The sequence below is a fragment of the Vombatus ursinus genome, unplaced genomic scaffold (genome assembly GCF_900497805.2).
Source record: "Vombatus ursinus unplaced genomic scaffold, bare-nosed wombat genome assembly UNPS02010284.1, whole genome shotgun sequence".
Lineage (NCBI taxonomy): Eukaryota > Metazoa > Chordata > Mammalia > Diprotodontia > Vombatidae > Vombatus > Vombatus ursinus.
The window spans coordinates 3253985-3275742 of record NW_020950062.1 but is presented as its reverse complement, the minus strand read 5'-3'; the positions used below and the strand labels follow the sequence as shown (position 1 = coordinate 3275742).

At 37.0% G+C, this 21758-nt stretch overlaps 1 pseudogene; it reads right to left on the bottom strand.

The window, feature by feature from the left end:
- Positions 1-284: 284 nt before the first annotated feature.
- On the bottom strand, positions 285-1215 carry LOC114037176 (annotated as a pseudogene).
- Between the last annotated feature and the right edge of the window lie 20543 nt (positions 1216-21758).

Here is a 21758-nt window from a genome sequence, read left to right as displayed (position 1 = left end):
AGCACCATATGCTATTATTGTTATTTTCATTATTAGTTAGTATTATATCCAACCCCTTCATTTTACTACAACAAGGGTCCTTCTGGATGACTGGACAACAGATTCTCTCACTAGGAGAAGAAAGAGAATGATTTTCATGGATGGAAAGTTCTTTGGAAAACCTTAGTCCAGTGAGTGCATGGGGTGCTATATCCAAGGGGGCATTCCACAGCTAGGGTTTGTAGTCTTGACATGGTCCTGGGGTAGCTGTCCTTCTACAAAAAGTATGTCCAACCTTCTGTCTATCACTGCTTGGCTTTCTTCACAATGGTGCCTACAGCTGAGATGACCATGGTCTTGGAGCCCCTAGCACTAGTTGTCACTGTGACAACGGCCGGTAAGGGAGTTGTCGTGGTAAGGATGGTAGGCTGGGCTATCGTAGTCACGAGGATGGCAGAATCCCACTTACTCTTTCTCTTCTGAGCATCCATAGTCCCAGTGCTGGCTGTGGTGCTGGCTGTGGTGGTCGTGGTGGCTGCTGCCCTTCTTAGTGCCTGTCACAAACTCAATTTTTGTTCTCTCCTTTTTAGCTTTTTTCAATTTGTCCATTTCAGTCTTCTGTGCTTTAGCTAGTGCCTCGTAGTAGGAGTCCTCAGACCATCCATGGGGGTCAAACATATCCTGGGGATAATTGGTGCCAAGTTCATCAATTGAACAGTACTGGATAAGTTTCTCATAGATGCTGGGATTCCGAAATTCCTTCTTCCTCTGGATAATGTAGTTCATATCCATCCCTTCCTTTATCTTCTGCTCGTACAGTTTCTGTATCTTGTCCTGCAGGGGATGTGAGCATTTGCCAGGTGGCTCTGGGGGGATTTTAATCTCGTCTGGAGACATGTTCCTGACCCTCTCAGAGAAGGAGGCCACCAGCTCCTGAGGATGTCTCTTTTCCAGCTCTGAAAACTCCTGTAGGGCGTCAGCCTCAGGTTTTTCACTCTCTGAATCTTCACCTTCGGACTGTCTGCTGTTTTCCTCGTCCCCTTCTTCATAACCATCCTGATCTCTCTCAAGTCGAGAAAAATCATCATCTCCATAGGCTTCGGACACTAAGCCACCTTTTTCCTCCGCTGCTGTCACACTCCCAGCGGCTTCCAGTCCAGTCTCGCTGTCTGATTCGGGCTCCGAATCCTCCGCGTAAACCGCTAGCGACGACAGAACGTTCTTCTTGCCAGCCATCTTCCTCTCTCCCTCGCTCCCAGCGCTGGCGCTCCCGAAGGATGCTGGGAGGCTGCTGGTCTTCCCTCCCTCCCTCCCAGAGCTGGCGCTCCCAAAGGATGCTGGGAGGCTGCTGGTCCTCTCTCCCTTCCTTCCAGCCCTAGCTCTCCCAAAGGATGCTGGGAGGCTGCTTGCTCCCGAGGGAGTGTCATCGTCCCGGAAGTTAACGTCACCCTCGCTTCCTTACTTCTTCCCTTCCTCCCTTCCTCCCTCCCTGGTTGATATTCTTGAAGCATGGATCCTACCCTTGCTCTTTAGAAGCTTCAGGGACCCCTTTTTCTCAGAATAAAATAGAGAATCCCCTGAAAGCCCTTTGAAATCTGGCTCCAATCAAATTTTGTTAATTGATTGGATCAAATGAGATGATATTTGTAAACTATTTAGCCCAGTGTCTGGCAAACACTAGGCATAAGAGAGCCATCTGGGGCCAGTGGCCAGATATGGATCAGGAGGACTGGAGATGGCACAGGATGCAGTGGGAGATCTTGGCCTTTTGAAGCTAAGGTCTTTCCGAGTTCTTACTTTGAATGAGGCAATGCCCATTTGGTGAGGAGATAGCTGCAGCAGGGAGACAAAACAGAGTCCCAGAATCTGGCCTTAGATACTTACTAGCTGTGTGATCCTGGGCAAGTCACTTAACTTCTACCTGCCTCAGTCCTCCTGAAGCGGTGATGGGATTTAGACCCACTACAAAGAAAAGACCATGTCTTTGGAAGCAGTCTAGTCCCTGAACTTTCCAGCAGCCTAGATCACTAGTGTTTTGCCTGAGATATCTTGCCCATTCCAGCCCACCTTGATTACTTAATTAGTTTGCTTGATACTACTTAATCCCATCTAGGCCCTTTCACTGTTGCCCCTGGACCACCCCAGGCTATTTACCACTCTTTAATCCCATCAAGATCTTTTCAGTGACTTTTTTTTTGGATAAAAGTATCTTTCTCACCCCCATCAAATTTACATATTCATTAGGAAATCTCACTAGCTCCTATTGGAATTATAATAAACCTTGCTACTTTGACTGAAAGAAGGCTTGAGTGATTGAATTCTTTCCAGGCAGACTTGCTCTGTACCCTTACATTTCGGGGTTCCCAGCACCCCAAACTGCATTACTTCCATGTTGTTTTGATATATTGTTATTTATCCTTCATTTTTAAAGCTACCACACCAGCAATACCAACACTAAGGTATGGTCCAAATCACGCCAAAAGTTGCTTCAAATTTTTTTTTTACTTTTGTTTTGATTTGGATGATTAGATTTTTCTCTTGTTTTGTTTTGTCTTGTCTTGTCTCTCCTCTCCTTCCCTTTCCTTTTTTCTCCTCTCTTTTTTCCTTTTTTTTTGTGAGAGGGGGAAATGAGAGAAGATGGGGGAGGGGAGGGGAGAATCAGAGAAAGCCCTAGGGTTATATGGATATTTTCCAAAAGAGAAATGATAAGAAATTTATCATCTTGACAAGTTGGGGTGGTTTCACACCCTCTACCTGGGTATCTTACAGAACTGGGCCATCCATCAGATTTGGGCAATAATTCAGAAGGCAGCATACCTTGTCATATCACCAAGAAAAGTCAGTTTCAACAGCAGATTATCATAATATACTTAGCTCTTAGGTCCTCCTAGAGGGATTTCATAATTGTTTTATCTGATTTATGAAAATGAAATAACACCAATGCATCATTAAATTGATATTCTTGCCAAGCTCTCATCTGCTGTGTGTCACATTTAGATCCACAGGGAAAGCAAGAGGGCCAATGCTGACTTTATTTTCACAAAAGCTTTCCCTGAACAACAGACTAAAGTTGGGTGGTGTGGTTGCTATAACAAGTTTGTCCTTCTCCACAGGACAGCACCAAATGGCCCTGACTCAAAATTGTAACTGGAAATCAGGTGGTGCAGCTGCCAGCAATTACTATGGGTGTTACTGAATTACTTGCCACAAACTGGCTCTCAATAAAATCCATTTAAAACAATAATATGGGAAAGAGGAAGCCTTGTAACACTTTCAAATGCTTTTACCTCCTTCTCAACTGCTTCCTTATTGATTTTTCTTTTTCTCCTCAGATGTCTCATTTCAGTTCTGATCTTTGGCCAAAAGTCAGATCAATATTCATTCACCAATAAAGTTGGTGAACTTGTAATGTTACTTGAAGCAACATCTCTGGATGCTCCCTGTCAATAATTTCTTTTCTTTTCCTTCTCCTGGCACATAGTAGGCTCATAAATAAATTCTTGTTCCCTTATTCCTTTCTTCCTCCCCCTCTTCCTTTTTTGGTTTTGATCTTTTGACACTGAGCTCCAAATTGTCACCTTTAGTTATGTAGTAATGACAATTCGCCTCTGAATAGCTGAAGGTTTTAGAATGACAAAAAAATCATCTAATAAAATTAATAGCCAAAAGGTTTTGTTCCACAAAATGCACTGCTTTATTTTGAATGCTATAATGCTTCAACAAAATACCAGTAGATAATAGGTCTTGTATTTAAGATGCAGAATTATAGGTAGGACCATTATACAAAAATCAAAAAGCTGCTATATATCCTATAGGCTGGATATTATGTAACACATATCCAAACCAATGCTGCCATCAAAACTAAGCCATTTAGATATTACAGACTCATAATTTATGTGTTCATAAACCCCTTATCTACTTGATGACTTTGCTCTAGCTGGCCAGAATCCAAGACTGCTTTGGTGTTGTCATTTGGACTGACTCATGAAAGAAGAGTGGAGATTATTGTGCTACTTTAAGTGGATGCCCCCAAATGTCAATAGAGTAAAAAGGATCATTTTTTTTCCCAAATATTCTCTTCTCTTTGCTTCCTGAAGTGAGCTAAATAAAAAGGTCATCAATGAGAATGATCAAAATGCCCAAGGAGGATGAATGATCTTTTTACTGGAAAGAATAGAACCAAGATGGCTTCTCTCTAGTCAAAACCCAAAATAAGGAAGGAGAAAGTAAGAGAGCACCTAGGTTGTTCTTACAGGAAGCTTACTGAGTGGAAGTCACCTGGTACAAATGAACCTCATCTTCAGGTATTAAAAGAATTGGCAACTGTAATTATTAGGCTATTCTTTGTGAGCTTCAAAAAAATCCTGCAGAATGGAAGATACTGCAGGATTGAAAAAAGGAAGATTTCCTGATTTTGAAAAAAATAAAGGAACAAAAATGGAATCCAAAATTTATAGCACAGTGAGGTTGACTTTATTGTCTAAATTCTAAAATAAAATTAATGACTTCAATAAATTCTAAAAAAATGTTAAAGGTATTGTTATACAATGTCAAGAAAAGGAAGCAGTGATGAACTGAAACAATAACTAATATATAGCACTTTAAGGTTTGCAAAACACTATATATGTGTATGCATGTATGTGTATGTATATGTATATGTATAATTTCATTTGATCCTAACAACTCTTTGAAATAAGTGCTATTATTTTACACATGAGGAAACTGAGTCTCAGGGAGATTAAGTAACTTGACCAGGGTCATGCGAGTGGTAAGTTTCTGATGTGAGATTAGAACTCCATGACTCTAAGTCTAGCACTGTATCCACTAAGCATTAATAAACCCTTATTATATAATTACAAAACTATTTGGATATATAATCAAAGAAATGCTGTACATTTTATTCATCTACCCTTTGGCACAGCATTTGAAACAGCATCTCATGTAATTCTTATGAAGAGGTGTGTGCTACATGATAGTATAGGAGGATGGGTTCAGTTCTAGTTGAATAGATGAGCTGATGGAGTAGTGGTTAACACTTCAACGTTCAACTTGGAAAGAAGTCTCTAGTGTTATGCCCAGGGATCTGTGCTTTGCCTTGTAAGGTTTAACTTTTTTTTTCGCCCAGTGGCTTTGATAAAGGCATAGATAGCATTATCATTAAATTTATAGATGACACAGAGCTGAGACAGTAAACTCATTGAATTAAAAAAAAAAGTTCTTCGCAGGAAAGAACACAGGTCCAAATCTAATTTGATAAAACTTAATAGTCTTATAACTGGCTTGAAAAATAATCAACGTAATGCAAGGTAAAGTATATTGGTCTGGAGTCAGAAGATCTTTGTTCAAATCCCACCTCTGATGCTAATTACCTGTGTGAACTGGGGCTAGTCACATACTCAATATCTGTGGACTTCGGTCTCCTCTCTGTAAAATGAATGCATTAGAGTAAATGGTTTCTGTGGGCCCTCACAGCTCTAAGTCCATGATCCTATGAAAACTGTAAGATGGTGGAAGCATGAGTAGGCTGATGTTTGTCTGGCTTTTTGTAGACTGCTAACTTAATGTGAATCAAGAATGTGATATAGTAACCAAAAAAGGCAATGAAATCTTAGCTTATATTGAGAAGTATGGCAGTCAGGACTAGGGAGGTAAGAATCCCACCATACTCTTCCTCAGCCAGACTTTATGTAGATCATTTTGTTCAGGTCAGGGCAACATCTTTTAAGAAGAACAGCAACCTCGATGGTAAAGGGTCTATAGCCCATGCCATATGAGGATTCTTAGAAGGGACTATAGTTTTTTATGCTGGAGAAGAGAAGACTCAGGTGGGAATAATGACTGTTTTCAATTTAGAGGGTTGTTGTATGATAGAAGAAGTAGACTTTGGAGGAAGTGTGGCATAGTGGAAAGAATGCTTCATTTGGAGTCCTAGGCCTTCAAATCCATGTTCTGATCCTTAATAACTGTGTGACTTTTGGCAAGCATTTGTTGAATCTTCATCTATAAAATGAAAGGATTTGATTATGTATTTGGTAGGTTTATTTCCAGCTCCAAATCTATTAACCTATGAGTTCAACTTCCTGCCCCATAAGATAGAATATCTTGAAAATTGGAGGAGATCTATGTTAACTCATAAGATAATGATTTCTTCATCACCAAAAGTTTGCAAGCAGAAAGGGTAAGATGACCACTTGTCAGGGTGTTTAGAAGAGGATCTTATGTTTGTACAGTACTTTGTTAATGTTAAAATGATGTAGAAATGCTGTTATTATTATTACATATATATGTGTATGTTTATATATATATATATATGTATATGTTTACATGCATATTATTCCCTTCCTCCTTTTGAATGAAAATTCCTTGAGGACTCTGCCCTCCCCCCTCTTGGTTTTATATTCCTAGAGCTTAGCACAGTGCTGGTAGATAGCAGATGATGGCTTCCATTCTATAATCATAGCATAACTTCTGATGTTCCTTATGATGTTATGATTCTAGGAAGGAAGCCAAGGTGGCAAGAAGAGAGGACAGGAATGGGTTGTTGCTCAAGTTTCTGGAACAGAGAGATACTATACTGGAAATAATATTTTGGGAAATGCTCCCCTCCACACACTCTCTGGTCCGACCATATTGGCCTTTTTGTTCCTCACACATGACACTCCATTTCTCATCTTTATGCCTTTGTACTGGTTATTGTCCATGCCTAGAATGTTCTCCCCTTTCACCTCAATCTGCTAGATACCTTCAAGCTTCAGTTCAAGTACCACCTTCTGCAGGAGACATTTCCTGGTCTCCTTCAGGCAATTCATACTTGCTACCACAAAGGCTACCTTGTATGTGAAGAGAAGTAGGTGGTACAGTGGATCAAGTGCTGAACCTGGAGTCACAAAGATCTGAGTTCAAATTTGGACTCAGTCATCTACTAGCTGTATGAACCTGGGTAAGTCCCTTAATCTTTGCCTGCTTCAGTTTCTTCAGTTGCAAAAAGGGGATAATAATAGCACCTTCTTCCAAGGATTGTTGTGAGGATAAAAAAAGAAATATTTGTAAAGCTTTGTAAACCTTAAAGTGATGTATAAATGATAGCTATTATTATTATTATTATCTATGTATGTACATGTCCCTCCTTCCTCTCCTTCAAATGAAAACTCCTGAGATCAAGGACTTTTTTTAGCTCTTGGTTTTGTATTCCCAGTGCCTAGCAGAGAGTAGGTGCTTTATAGATGCTAATTGATTTATTGAGAAGCCTAATTTAAACAATTACATTTATAGAGGATCTTTCCACACTGAGACTTTCTCATACCAATTATATCAGAAGTCTAGACCAGTATTTAAACAATTCCTTTAAAAATGAATAGATTACAAGGTACCAGATTTATACCTATAGTTCTATGAACCCCTCCTTACTTCATGCTCTACCATTCTTCTAATTTTTCTCTATTTTAACATTTATGAAACAAATTAATTGTTATTAACCAACTACTATGTACATACCATCATGGTTGGGTCTAGGAATATAGAGATCAAAATCACAGTCCTTGCCCATGGTGGAGGTTGACAGATCCATATTAAAAAGCACAGTTCCTAGGAATTAAAATATTCAGTAGAATTTCAGGCTAGAGTTTCTTTCCTCCTCACCTCCTATTAGCTGAGAAACAAAGAACACTAAGGAGAGTTAATAGCATGACTAAGTGGCACAATGGATAGAAAACTAGACCTGGAGGAAAGAAGTCCTGAGTTCACAATTGGATTCAGTCACTTACTATCATTATGACTCTGGGCAAATCATTTAACCTCTTTTGCCTCAGTTTCCTCAACTGTAAAATGGGGATAATAACTGTGTTTATATCCCAGGGTAGTTGTGAGAATAAAAGGAAATAAAATGTGTAAAGTGTTTTGCAAAACTTGAAGTGTTATATAAATGCTTGTTTATTATTATTATTGTTATTGTTATTAATATTTACTCATGTTAAGAGCTATCCAGGACTGAAATGAAGGCATTGGAATATTAAATGGAATTGGTTTTCAATTCATATAATTTCTTGACCTCATCCAAATCTCCAACATTTTTTATATGAAGCTAGAGAAGGAAAGAGGTTGAAGGATCAACGATTTAGAATCTAAGTAACTTAAGATATCATTACCTGTAACACCATTATTTGGTAACTGAAGCCCAGAGATATTGAATGACTTTTCTAGGATCAAACAGATAGCAGGTATGAAAGTCAGTAATAATCCAGGTCTCTGGACTCCAAGTCAAATCCTCTTTTTACCTTACCAGATAAGAAGCCCTGTTATGCAAGAGACGCCCTGCAAAATATCCTGGAAACTTAATTTTACAAGTGTAATAAAATGGCAGGAAGATGGTATGGTCAGATGTTTAAGGCTGGCTAGACATAGTGAGTTCTTATCAATCAGCTTGTCCCTAGGACCAGGACTGGAAATCCAATTGGGAAATCCAATGGCTGCAAGGGCAACATTGGCAGCATGGCCTTGTAGGCAGCATGCCAGGAAGATGGCATGGTTGGGTGACAGGGGACAGACACCTAGATGTAAAATAACTGGAGGGGGAAAATACTAGCAATTGTGGGGATTGTTGAAATGATAGGATCAAAGGATCACAGATTCAGTGATGCAAGGGATCTTGGATGCCATCTATTCACTTTGCAGATGAAAAAATTGAGACCCAGAGAGGTTAATAGACTTGCCCAAGGTCACACGTGAAGTGAGAGGTAGAGCTGAAATTCTATCTCATACTCCGAATTCAGCATTCTTTCCATGGTATCATGCTATGAAATTTGGAAAGTATAGAAGCCGTAACCAGATGTAGTCTAATGATAGCAATTATAATTTGTGGGCACAGAACCCAACACTCCATGAACCAATAATTTTAAGTTCCATATATAGTGATTTTTAGGATGCAGCAAATCCTACTTGTTAAAGGCCTTGTACTATTGTAGTCTTATATCAAATGGGTTTGTTCTGTTTTCCAAGTAGACTCTTTCCCTAGTCTTCAAAAAACAATTGGGATTTGAGAAAATTTGGAGGTGTTTTTCTTAAATTGCAAATTCCAATAAAAGAATACGGCTACTTTTGTTGCCTTTGATCTCTCATTCTGCTTCTAGTCAGTTCTGTTGAAGATATCCAAGCCACAGATATGTTGAGGAGAAATAGAAATATATACCATAAAACTGGTTTTGGAAGAGGACCATAGAAGAGCTGAACATAGAAACAATTAGCAGACCGGCTAACATGTTAAACATGCAATTGATTTTGACTTTTATTTGAGGATAATTTCATTAGTTTGTGAATTGTTTGTGGCTTGCTTCCTGGGAGAATGATCAAAATGTAAATAACTAACACTCAAACTTTGGCAATAGCTGTGAATGCAGCAGAAATTAGAAGATAATGGGAAACCATTTAATCTGATAGCCTCTGCCTCAGTCAGTTGCTAACAAGACCAGTATGAGACATCTTAATTATTTTGTCTTCTTGTTTATATAAAATGTCCCATTCAAGTCTAGATTTCTTAGTTTGTCAAGTCAGGCCTCCCGTTGTTTGCTCTCACTTTACTTAACCAACTTTATTTAAGTGTCACAATATCTCTCACATCTATTCTCCTTAATTTTTTAAATTTTCCTTCTTATTATCATGAACATGGTAAATATCAACAAAAAGAACATTTACTCATACAATGAAGAACAGAGAGGACTGTATGTAAAACCATGAGTCTTCATAATATGCGACTTGATTTTTTCATATTTCAAATTTAACACTATTCTGCTTGTCTATGGCCCCTCTGAACTTCTGTCTTCTATTTTTAATGATTCATTAGTTCATTTTGTTTCCTTCCCCGCCTTTTTTCAAAGTACCATTGTTGATGCCCACCTATCCCTTTCTTTTCTTCCCCTTTCCATTCCCACTATTACAATTCAAGTTCATACCTTCATAATCTCTTTTCTGAAGTACTGAAGAAATCTCCTACCTAGTCTCCATCTCCAAATGAACATTTCTGCCAGATTAATATTTCTAATAATTAATATAACTAATATACATATTTTGATTGCATTGTGGATATGTCATTTACAGGTGCAGATCAAATCCCTTTGTATGCAACACTCGAAATGTTCTTGTTCCCAGATAACAGTTGTATTGATTGCATGAAGCTTTATTGGGCTAGTAAGATCCAATTATTCAAAAGAAGTCTGGCCTATTCAGTTATTCATCCACACTGAAAAATTAAAGTGGAAAAAATGCATGAGAGAGAGAGGAACAGAGAGAGAGATAAACAGAGAAAGAGAGACAGAAAAACAGAGAAAGAGAGATGGGGGAGGTGGGGAAGAGAGACGAGGTGGGAGAGAGAGGAGAGGGAGAGAGAGAGACACATACACACAGAGACAGACAGAGAAAGAGAGACTGAAAGACAGATAGAGATGGAGAGAGAATATAATAGGGATAAGGACTAAGTATGATTTCATCGATAAAAGGAGTCCCTCTATCAATGTCATTTGGCATTTTCTCTAGAATGTGTGCCAGGCGCTGTGCTAAGCACTTTACAAATATTATCTATCTAATTCTCACAATAACCGTGGGAAATAGGTATTATTATTATCTTTATTTTACAGATGAGTAATTAAAGGCAAATAGACTAAGTGACTTGCCCAGGAGAAACAGCTACTAAGTGTCTGAGACCAGAATTGAACTCAGGTTTTTCTGACTGTAGATCCAGAGCTCCATACATTGCACCACCTTGCTGCCCCTACATATATGTGTGTGTGTGTGTGTGTCACACACACACATACATATATGCCCCTAGATGTTTATATATTTTATGTAATGTATATGTAAAAGTATATATATATATATATATCCATAGATTCATTAAGTTATATATTACACACATAAATGTGAGTATATGTGTCTATATATATATATGTACATACATATACATTTACATGTATATACACACAAGAAATACTTTGTTGGCAGAGTTAATTCCCTGATGATGAAACTCTCTACTAATTCAGACTGGCATCTGCTCTTCAATTTATAGTCCTAGAGAAACACATAAATATGTAAACATAAAAAACACACATATGCATATGCAAATATATTGAGCATATATTTAACGTGTATTGTCCGCAGGGCCATAGCCAGAGTCTTGACCTATGTCTTGCCACAGGACTCCAATGACTCTGGAGGAAAGAGTAAGGCTGATGACTCTGCACAGCTCTGCCTCACTTAAATCCAATTCACTTGCAAGTCAAGACGTCACCCTCCTGCTGTCACTGTTCCTCTTCTAGAAGGAAGGATGAACAACAACAACAAAGAATGTTGTCCATGTAGGGTTATGTGTGTTCACATGTGTTGTCTACATGTGGCTTACAAGGAGGCACAAAGAGACATCTCAGGACTCTCACCAACCCTTCTCAAAAAAGACTGCTTGTTGCTTGGAAGGGATAAAGATGCTGGGGTCACTAGGCTGGCTGTTGTACTGAGAAAAGGCATATTAGACTAGAATTATATGTATCTGCCCCATCTTCTCGATATTGCTAGTCTAGGGGAAACTATGCTTAGGGTCAAGCTTCCTTCCTAGTCACTCTCCCTTAAAATAAAAGGAAAGGAGTATACCAAACCTGTGTCTAAAAGTTTAGTTCCTTTCTACCAAATCCTAGTTATATGAAGACTATCATAAAGACCATGAATAATGAACAAATTCATTTATCCAAGCAAAGAACAAACAGAAATCAGAAAATGTATTCCTATTAGAAAATACCAACAACATAGAGTAAATGAGCCCTCTCACTGGGAAAGAGATATTGTAGCTCAGTCAATTTCACCCAAGGGGAAATCGCCTGAAGTCCCTAGGGTAGGCAAGCTGGGAATCAGGGACATATTGCAGCACAGCTTCCTCTACATGGAACCACATACATCTTTTTTTTCAAAGTGAGAAAAAAAATGTCTCTCCCTTCAAGGAGTGTGTTGATAAATGTTTGCCAACTGGCTCTCAGGGGGAAAATACCCATGAACATTTTTAAGTTTAATCTGTGTTATTGACATTTTCTCTATCACTTTCAGTCTAGAAATTGACAAAAAAATAAAGAAAGCCCTGATTCATAAAATTTAACAGTTCTCTGGAATTGGTTGAAGTTGGCTCATGCATGACCCTGTTCCTCTCCCAAACTCTTGAACAACCTCTTTCCTACCTTATGCAGGCACACAGTTTCCAGTAATCATTTTCTCCACCAATGAGAAGTGTCCTAGGCAAATGCACTAGACTTGAATGCTGTGATACATATACATATATATATACACACAACATATGTGTGAGTATATATGTATATATATGTATGTGTATGTATATATGTGTATGTATATGTATGTGTATATGTATATATATACATATACATACACACAAAAATATATCTTGGATAGAATCTACAGACATCATAAACTAGATCTCATTGTCTAGTAGGAACAAATTGATCCGGACTCTCAATTTGCAAAATTATTCAATCATAACCCACAACAAATATGCGAAGATGAGCTTATGCAAAACTAAATTCAAGCTAATAAGTGTATGAGCTCAGAAACTCTTGCTCTCTTTCCAAAGAAGCATTGTGAATTGAAGGAGTGGGGAGCAGGTGGGAGGCTTAAGGATTCTTCACCTGGCAGGCTGGAAAGTCAAGATGCTTGCAACACTGCCATCAGATAAGGGGAAAAGCAGACTCTCATGAAAGAGGAAGAGGGTCCATTTACTACTTCCTCCTCCAGGGCTGAACCGCTGCTGAGGATTGGTAAATGTTTCCTTTCTGGAGCACCTACAGAACGAGGAAAAGGTGCCAAAAGGAAAGATAAAAGAAAATGATGTAGACATTAAAACAAACTCTTTCTGACTAAGGAAAACAGATGGTGGGGTGGAGAAGAAAGCTGGATGTATTCATCCCCTGGGGAGGCCAGTAGACAACCTTGTTGACTTGTTTAATTATCAAAGAAAACCAAAAGCTGTGTAACTGCTAGTTCAGACTTGGCCAGTTGTGAAACTAAACTTGTCTTTCCATCACCAAGGGCAAATCAAATCTACTAAACAAATTGATGGTATTGAATAAACAAGTAAAGCGTGAGATAAGTTTTTTAAGAGAATAAACTCTTCTAGGGGCATCCTTAGGCACTTTAGAGACTAGTGGAATCAGATTGGTTCATTGAATCACAAAACTTCAGAGTTGGGAGGGTTCTCACCTAACTCATACCTGAAAAAGGAAACCCCACAATAATATATCTGACAAGTGCTCCTATACTCATTGCCTGAAGGCCTTCAGTAATAGGAACCCAATATGTTCCAAGCCCCCAGCCCAAAGCTTCACTTTGCAGAAGCTCTAGTTGTCCCCTACCAACACGTTAAGCATACATTTATCTCTTAGCAGTTTGCACTAAAGTCATACCAAACATGCCTAATCCCTCTTCCATTTGACAGCCTTTCAAATGCTTGGAAAACAGCATGTTTTACCTGAATCTTCTCTTCTCCAGATTGAACATCCCCAGTTCCTTCAACTAATGCTCATGTACATGGACTCAAGGCTCTTTTCCATCCTAGTCCTTCACATATTCTGGACTCTCTCCAGCATATCAGGAGGGGGGAGGGGGCGCCCTACATTGTGTTTCCCAGAACTGAACACAACACCCCTGATGTGGTCTGACCAGTACAGGGCTAAGTTGCATTACTGCTTATTCCTGGAAGCTAACTTTAATGCAGCCCAAGACGTATTAGGATTTTTGGCTTCCATTTCACATTCTTGACTAAATTTTTTTTTTCCAGAAACATTGTTATTTAACTAGGCCTCCTCCATCTGGAACTTGCAAAGTCAATTAAAAAAAAAAACTAAAGTAAAATTTTACATTTGTCCCTGTTAAATTTCATCTCTTTCAGTTTGGTCCAGTGTTCTAGCCTGTTCAAATCTTTGTGTATTCTGATTCTTACCATTCACAGGTATTAGCCATCTCTCCCAACTTTGTGTCACCTGTGAATTTGCATGCCACCTTTGCTATCATCAAAGTCACTGATAAAATATTAAAACATCAAATGGCCAAGTACAAGTCTATGGGGCACTTGACTGGAAGTCTTCCTCCAAGCTGACATCAAACTATTAATGACTAATCTTCAAATGAGGCCATTTAGTCACTTCCAAATCCATTTAATTGTTCTAGAGTCTCGATCATGTTTCTCAATTTTTTTTCTAAGAGTAGCTTGAGGATAATCTGCTAAAATCTGGACAAACTCTACCTATAGCGCTCTTCCCAATGATTTAACATTTTAGCAAACTCTATCACAACAGGAAATAATGTTACTGTGACATGACCTGTTCTGCTGAAGTCATGCCAACAGCTACTCTTTATTCAATTATAACTCCTGTACAAAGGACAAAAATCAAGCTCCTCGGCCTATAATGTATAGCCTGCCTTCCTTCCTTCCTTCCTTCCTTCCTTCCTTCCTTCCTTCCTTCCTTCTTTTTCTCTCACTGTCTCTCTTTAAGATTAGGGTAATATTTGTCCTTTTCCAGTCTTGCAGCATCTGTCTTTTTTTCCATGGTCTTTTAGATATCAATGAAAGTGGCTCAATAGTCACATTGGCTAGTTCTTTCAGCATCTAAGGACTGGGGTTCATTTGGATCCAGGTGACTTAATTCATCAAGGATAACCTGTATCCCTTCTTACTTAACTTGTATGTCAGCTTCTAATTATTATTATTATTTTTTGCTCTATCTTTTCTAGTTTAAAGGTAATTTTTTATTTGGTAGGCAAAATCTTCTCTTTGTTCTCAGTTATCATTCCATACATCCTGATCCCTTCTCTGATCTTCTTTTTTCCCCCTATAGATAAAAAACCCAAAAAAGCAATGCTCCCCCCTCAACACTTTTTGGTCCTTATCTTTCCTTGCCAGCCTCAGTTCATTCTGAAATTTGGAATTCCAAACACTATTAAAAATTAAAAATCAAATTTTTATTGATGTGCTTTACTTTTTACATTGCCAACATTTCCCAACATTCCCATTCTCCTCTCTCTCCCAGAGAGCTTATAAAAATAAGGAAGAAGAAAACAAAATGCATCAGCAAAATAAACCAACATATTGAAAACATCTGATATTATATGTAGTGCTCCAACCCCTTTCCCCCCCATCTCTGTAAAAAAAGTGGTGGGAGAAGGAGATGTTTTCTCTTATCTCTTCTTTGGCCACTATCATTTCACAGCATTCAAGGTAGTTTGTTTTGTTGTGGTTATTATTTCCATTTTCATTGTTGTAGTGACTATGTAGATTATTTTTCTTGTTCTGCTTACTTTGCTTTGCATCAATTCAAATCAATATTTCCATGCTTCTCTACATTTTTGTATTGACTGTTCTTTATACTCATGTACTATAACTTGTTTAGTTATTTCCCTAGCAATGGACATTGACTTTGTTTCTGGTTCTTTCCTAACATAAGAATTGATCTTATAAATATTTTGGTGTATATATAAATGAATATTTGATATATATAATCCATTAGATTGTGAGTTCTTCTAGGGCAGGGACTATCTTTTGTCTTTCTTTATATCCTCAGTGCATAGCAAAGCCTGGTGTATAGTGGATGCTTAATAAATATTTATTGACTTGATTGAGTGTATATGGATTTTTTTTATCATTGACATTTTTGAGGTATACATACAGCAGTGGGATCTCTGTGTCCAAGGACATTTTGGTCACTATCTTTGCAGAATTCAAATTGTTTTCTAAAATTGTGAAGCCTATTAATAGTTCTATTAACAGTGTTTTAGTGAATCTATCTTTCCACAACTCTTCCTACACTGACTATTCTTGTTTCACTTTCATATCTCTTATTAGTGTAACTATGTTTACAGTACTATGCTAGATATCTATCCATCCACACATATATAGATAAAGATATCAGGAGGCAATCAGGGTTAAGTGACTTGCCCCGATCACACAACTAGTAAGTATCTGAAGTTGGATTATGAACTCAGGTCCTCCTGACTTCAGGGGCAGTGCTTTATCCATTGCACTACCTAACTGCCCCTATGTTACAGTTTTGTATTCATTTAGTTACCTACTCATTTCCCTCTCTGAGGATATTTAAAACAAAAAAAAAATTATAGTTAGTTGGTGAGTTTTCCATACATCTACACTAGTTTCCTCAGAAAACTTTTTTTCCTACTCAGCTTTGGTTCTCTTTTTGATTTCAGAATTATATATATATATATATATTTAGGCAATTGGGGTTAAGTGACTTGCCCAGGGTCATACAGCAAGTAAGTGTGAAGTGTTTGGTGTGAAGCTAGACTCGAACTCAGGTCCTCCTGACTTTAGGGCTGGTGCTCTATCCACTGCACCACCTAGCTGCTCCTCAGAATTATATTCTTAAAAATTTATGGCTTATGGATTGTTCTCAAGGAAACAGTGTGAGCAGAAGCAAAATAGTCTACCTCATTCACAGCTACTGTAACAAGGATGAAAAACATTTCTCACTAGACTGAGAAATGATCAAGAAACTCGGGGAGAAATTACAGTAAGTAAACTTTGCCACCTCAGGTTCTCACAGAGAAAGAGAGAGAGCCAGAAGCTTGTAGGCACTTGGGAAGGTTCAGCCTGGGAGTGCAACTGAAGGTAAGTCTCTTAGTTCAATGACCATGGATAAATTAGGGAAGCCTGGAGCTGGTAATTGTATACAGGGGGTAGGGAGAATGCAACCTGGATTTGAGTCTAGCCAAGGATGCCTGGGGCATGCATCTATGCTGCTCTGATGCCAAAGCAAGAAAGCAAGAGTTGGGAGACTTTGGGCCTCTGTCCCCAGAGGACAATTATCAGAATATACCCTAGATCTGACCACCCCTAATAGACCACCCCAGTTTCACTCTGACTGGAGCCTCTCCTAAGGCCCTTATGAGACAATGTTCATTTCTCAGACCATAGTTAAAACTGATTAGGACCAAAGAAGATTCCAGTATTTCTCCCAGAACTATATAGAGCCCAGTCCCAACTCAAAGTTCTAAATTTGGAAACAAGGCAAGAAAAATGAATAAACAGAAGAAAACATCAATGATGAGAAAATATTTAGTTCTGGGGATACCCAAGGCACAAATTCAGAAGATAATAATGCCACATTATTCACAAGCACAGCCTCAAAGAAAATCACGTTTGCCACAATTTCAAGTGGAATTTCTAGAAGAAACAAGAACAAATTATGTTATAAATGAAATGAAAGTTCTAGAGGTAAGAATGAGAAAGGGAGCTCTAAAGGAAAGAATGAAATGTAGAATAATAGCTCAATGTAGGAAGTGAAAAAGAAAGAAGCTCTTTCAAAATTAGATTGAATCAGACAGATCAATGATTCTTTTAGACAAAAAAAATACAGGAACAAATTCATAATACTGAAAACTAAAAAAAAAATCAAAGGTATCTTCTAAAATTAAAAAAAAATCAACCCAACCTTTTAAACAGGTCAACAAAGATAATGTAAGAATTATTGGACTACCTGAAAATCCTAACCATAAAGAAGACTAGAAACTGTATTTTCAATAAATTCTGAATGAAAAAATAACAGTGGTGTAAAGTGAGAACAGAAATAACCTACTAATTGCTTTCTCCAAAAACCAAAAGAGAAAACTCAGAAGTAGATCATACACAAAATCCAGAGCTTTCAGGTTAAAGAAAAATCACTAAACAGCCATAAAGAAAGAGTTTCAGCACCAAGGTGCCAGAATCAGGATTATAGAACACTTCTGAAGGAGAGAAGACCTTGGAATATGTTATTGCAGAAGTCCAGAGAAAAAGGTTTATGACTATGAATAACTTACCTTTTAAATTTCACTATAATATTGGGGAGGGGGTTTATCTTTAATGAAACAACTTTAAGGATAAAGTCTTTACATTCTAATAGGGAGAAAAGAAACAGATGTCCTTTCAGATCCCTAATGATTTTAAGGATCATAGAGGGAATATATAAGACAGTAAATAAGGAGTTTTTGTATATTGATGATCTTAAAATTAAAAAAGAGAGAGAGAGAGAGAGAAGGAAAACAAAGAAATAACATGGGGGAAAGGTTAGAATTTACTATTTCACATAATTGGATTTCATGAGAAGACTATATAAACATGGATGAACTAGTCAAGGGGATCAGGCTATATATGAACCTCATTTTCCTTTGAACCATTCAAAATAAGGTTTATATTAAATAAATGGTGTTTGAGGAAATGACTAAAAGTAATGGGAGACTAAATCATTTAATCCTAAAGAACTGATGAGTCAAAGAACAAATCATTAAAAAAAAATAAAGAATTTCATCAAGGAAAATGACAACAATGGGACAAACACCAAAACTTGTGGGATTCAGCCAAAGCAGTCCTGAGGGGAAAATCTGTAAGCAATTTTACCAACCAAAAAAAGAGAATGGACACACAAACAAATTGGGCATGTAGCTAAGCACCTAGAAAACTAACAAATTGGAAAAATCCAAATTAAATACCAATAGAATAGCTCTGAAAATCCAACTCCAGTTTAACAAAACTGAAGGAAAAACAAACAAAACACATTGAATTAATTGATGAATAAAACTATAACATTATTTTTTAAAATTTTTTGTATTAATTTATTTTGATTTATCAATAATCACTTCCATATGCTTTTGAGTTTAAAATTTTTCTCCCCCTTCCTCCCCACCAACCTCTCCAAGACGGTGCACAATCTGATATAGGCTATACATTTACATTCATATTAAACATATTTTAACATTAATGATGTTGTAAGTAGAAATTAAAACCAATAGGAGGAACCATCAGAAAGAGGAAACAAAACTCAACAGAAGAGTTAAAAAAATAACAATTCGACTTCCATAGTTCTTTCTTTGGGTGCAGATAGCATTTTCCATCACAAGGCCTCTGGAGATGTCTTAGATCCTTGTATTGCCAGGAAGGGTTAAGTTTATCAATATTAGTCATCACACAATATGGCTGTTATTGTGTACAAGGTTCTCTTGGTTCTGCTCACTTCACTCAGCATCAGACCATACAAGTCTTTCCAGGTTTTTCTGAAGTCAGCCTGTTCATCATTTCTTATAGCACAATAGTATTCCATCACATTCATATACCACAACTTGCTCAGCCATTCCCCAATTGATGGGCATCCTCTCAATTTCCAATTCTTTGCCACCACAAAAAAGAGCCACTATGAATATTTTGTACATGTAGGTCCTTTTCCCATTTGTGTGATCTCTTTGGGATATTGCCCTACAAGTGCTATTGCTGGATCAAAGGGTATGCACATTTTTATAGCCCTTTTGACATAGTTCCAAATTGCTCTCCAAAATGGTTGGATCATTTCACAACTCCACCAACAATGCATTAGTGTTCCAATTTTCCCACATCTTCTCCAACATTTATCATTTTCCTGTTTTATCATGTTGGCCATTCTGATAGGTGTAATGTGGTACCTCAGAGTTGTTTTGATTTGCATTTCTCTAATCAATAGTGATTTAGAGCATTTTTTTCATATGACTATAGATGGCTTTAATTTCTTCATCTGAGAATTGTCTATTCATATCCTTTGACCACTTATCAACTGGGGATTGGCTTGTATTCTTATATATTTGACTTAATTCTCTATATATTTTAGAAATGAGGCCCTTATCAGAGAGACTGGTTGTAAAAATTCTTTCCCAATTTTTTACCTTCCTTCTAATCTTAGTTGCATAGGCTTTGTTTGTGCAAAAACTTTTCAATTTAATGTAATCAAAATTGTCTATTTTGCTTTTCATAATGTTCTCTATCTCCTGTTTGGTCATGAATTCTTCTGTTCTCCATAGATCTGACAGGTTAACTATTCCTTGCTCTCTCAGTTTGCTTATAGTATCAGCCTTTATATCTAAATCATGTACCCATTTTGACTTTATTTTGGTATGTGGTGTGAGATTTTGGTCTATGCCTAGTTTCTGCCATACTGTTTTCCAGTTTTCCCAGCAGTTTTTTTCAAAGAGTGGGTTCTTATCCCAGAAGCTGGGGTCTTTGGGTTTATCAAATAATATATTACTATGGTCATTGACTACTGTGTCTTGCATACTTAACCTATTCCACTGATCCACCACTTTATTTCTTAGCCAGTACCAAGAAATTTTGATGATTGCTGCTTTATAATACAATTTAAGATCTGAAATGGCTAGGTTACCTTCCCCTGCATTTCTTTTCATTAGTTCTCTTGATATTCTGGACCTTTTGTTCTTCCAAATGAATCTTGTTATTATTTTTTCTAACTCTATAAAATAATTTTTTGGTAGTTTGATTGGTATGGCACTGAATAAGTAAATTAGCTTAGGTAGAATTGTCATTTTTATTATATTAACTTGGCCTACCCATGAGCAACTGATGTTTTTTCAATTATTTAGATCTGATTTTATTTGTGTGAAAAGTGTTTTGTAATTGTGTTCATAGAGTTCCTGGGTTTGTTTCGGGAGATAGACTCCTAAATATTTTATAATGTCTATAGTAAGTTTAAATGGAATTTCTCTTTCTATCTCTTGCTGTTGGGCTTTGTTGGTAATATATAGAAATGCTGATGATTTATGTGGGTTTATTTTATAGCCTGCAACTTTACTAAAGTTATTTATTATTTCAAGTAGTTTTTTACTTGATTCTCTGGGATTCTCTAAGGATAACATCATGTCATCTGCAAAGAGTGATAGCTTTGTTTCTTCTTTGCCAATTCTAATGACTTCAATGTCTTTTTCTTCTCTTATTGCTAAAGCTAACATTTCCAGTATGATGTTGAATAACAGTGGTGATAATGGACATCCTTGTTTCACACCTGATCTTATTGGAAATGCTTCTAGCTTGTCCCCGTTACATAATATGCTTGCTGAAGGTTTTAGATAGATGCTATTTATTATTTTAAGGAAGACTCCATTTATACTTATGCTCTCCAATGTTTTTAATAGGAATGGATGTTGTATTTTGTCAAAAGCTTTTTCTGCATCTATGAGATGCAGATGATCATGTGGTTTCTGTTAGTTTTGGTGTTGATATGATGGATTATGCTGATCGTTTTCCTTATATTGAATCAGCCCTGCATTCCTGGTATAAATTCTACCTGGTCATAGTGTATTATTCATGTGATAAGTTGCTGTACTCTGTTTGCTAATATTTTGTTTAAAATTTTTGCATCTATATTCGTGCTTTTTTAAAATTAGATTAATCAAAGGTTTATCTATTTTATTGTTTTTTTTTCATAAAACCAGCTCTTAGTTTTATTTATTAGTGCAATAATTTTCTTAATTTCAACTTTATTAATTTTTCCCTTGGTTTTCAATATTTCTAATTTGGTGTTTAATTGAGGATTTTTAATTTGTTCTTTTTCTAGTTTTTTTTTAGTTTTATGCCCAATTCATTGATCTCTTCTTTTTCTATTTTATTTATGTAAGCATTTAGAGATATAAAACTTCCCCTAAGAACTGCTTTGCTGCATCCCATAAGTTTTGGTATGTTGTCTCATTACTGTCATTCTCTTGAATGAAATTATTGATTGTTTCTATGACTTGCTGTTTGACCCAATCATTTTTTAGGATTAGATTATTTAGTTTCCAATTATTTTTTAGTCTATCTTTCCACAGCCCTCTATTACATATAATTTTTATTGCATCATGACCTGAAAAGGATGCATTTAATATTTCTGCCTTTCTGCATTGGATTGTGAGGTTTTTATGCCCTAGTACATGGTCAATTTTTGTGTATGTGCCATGTA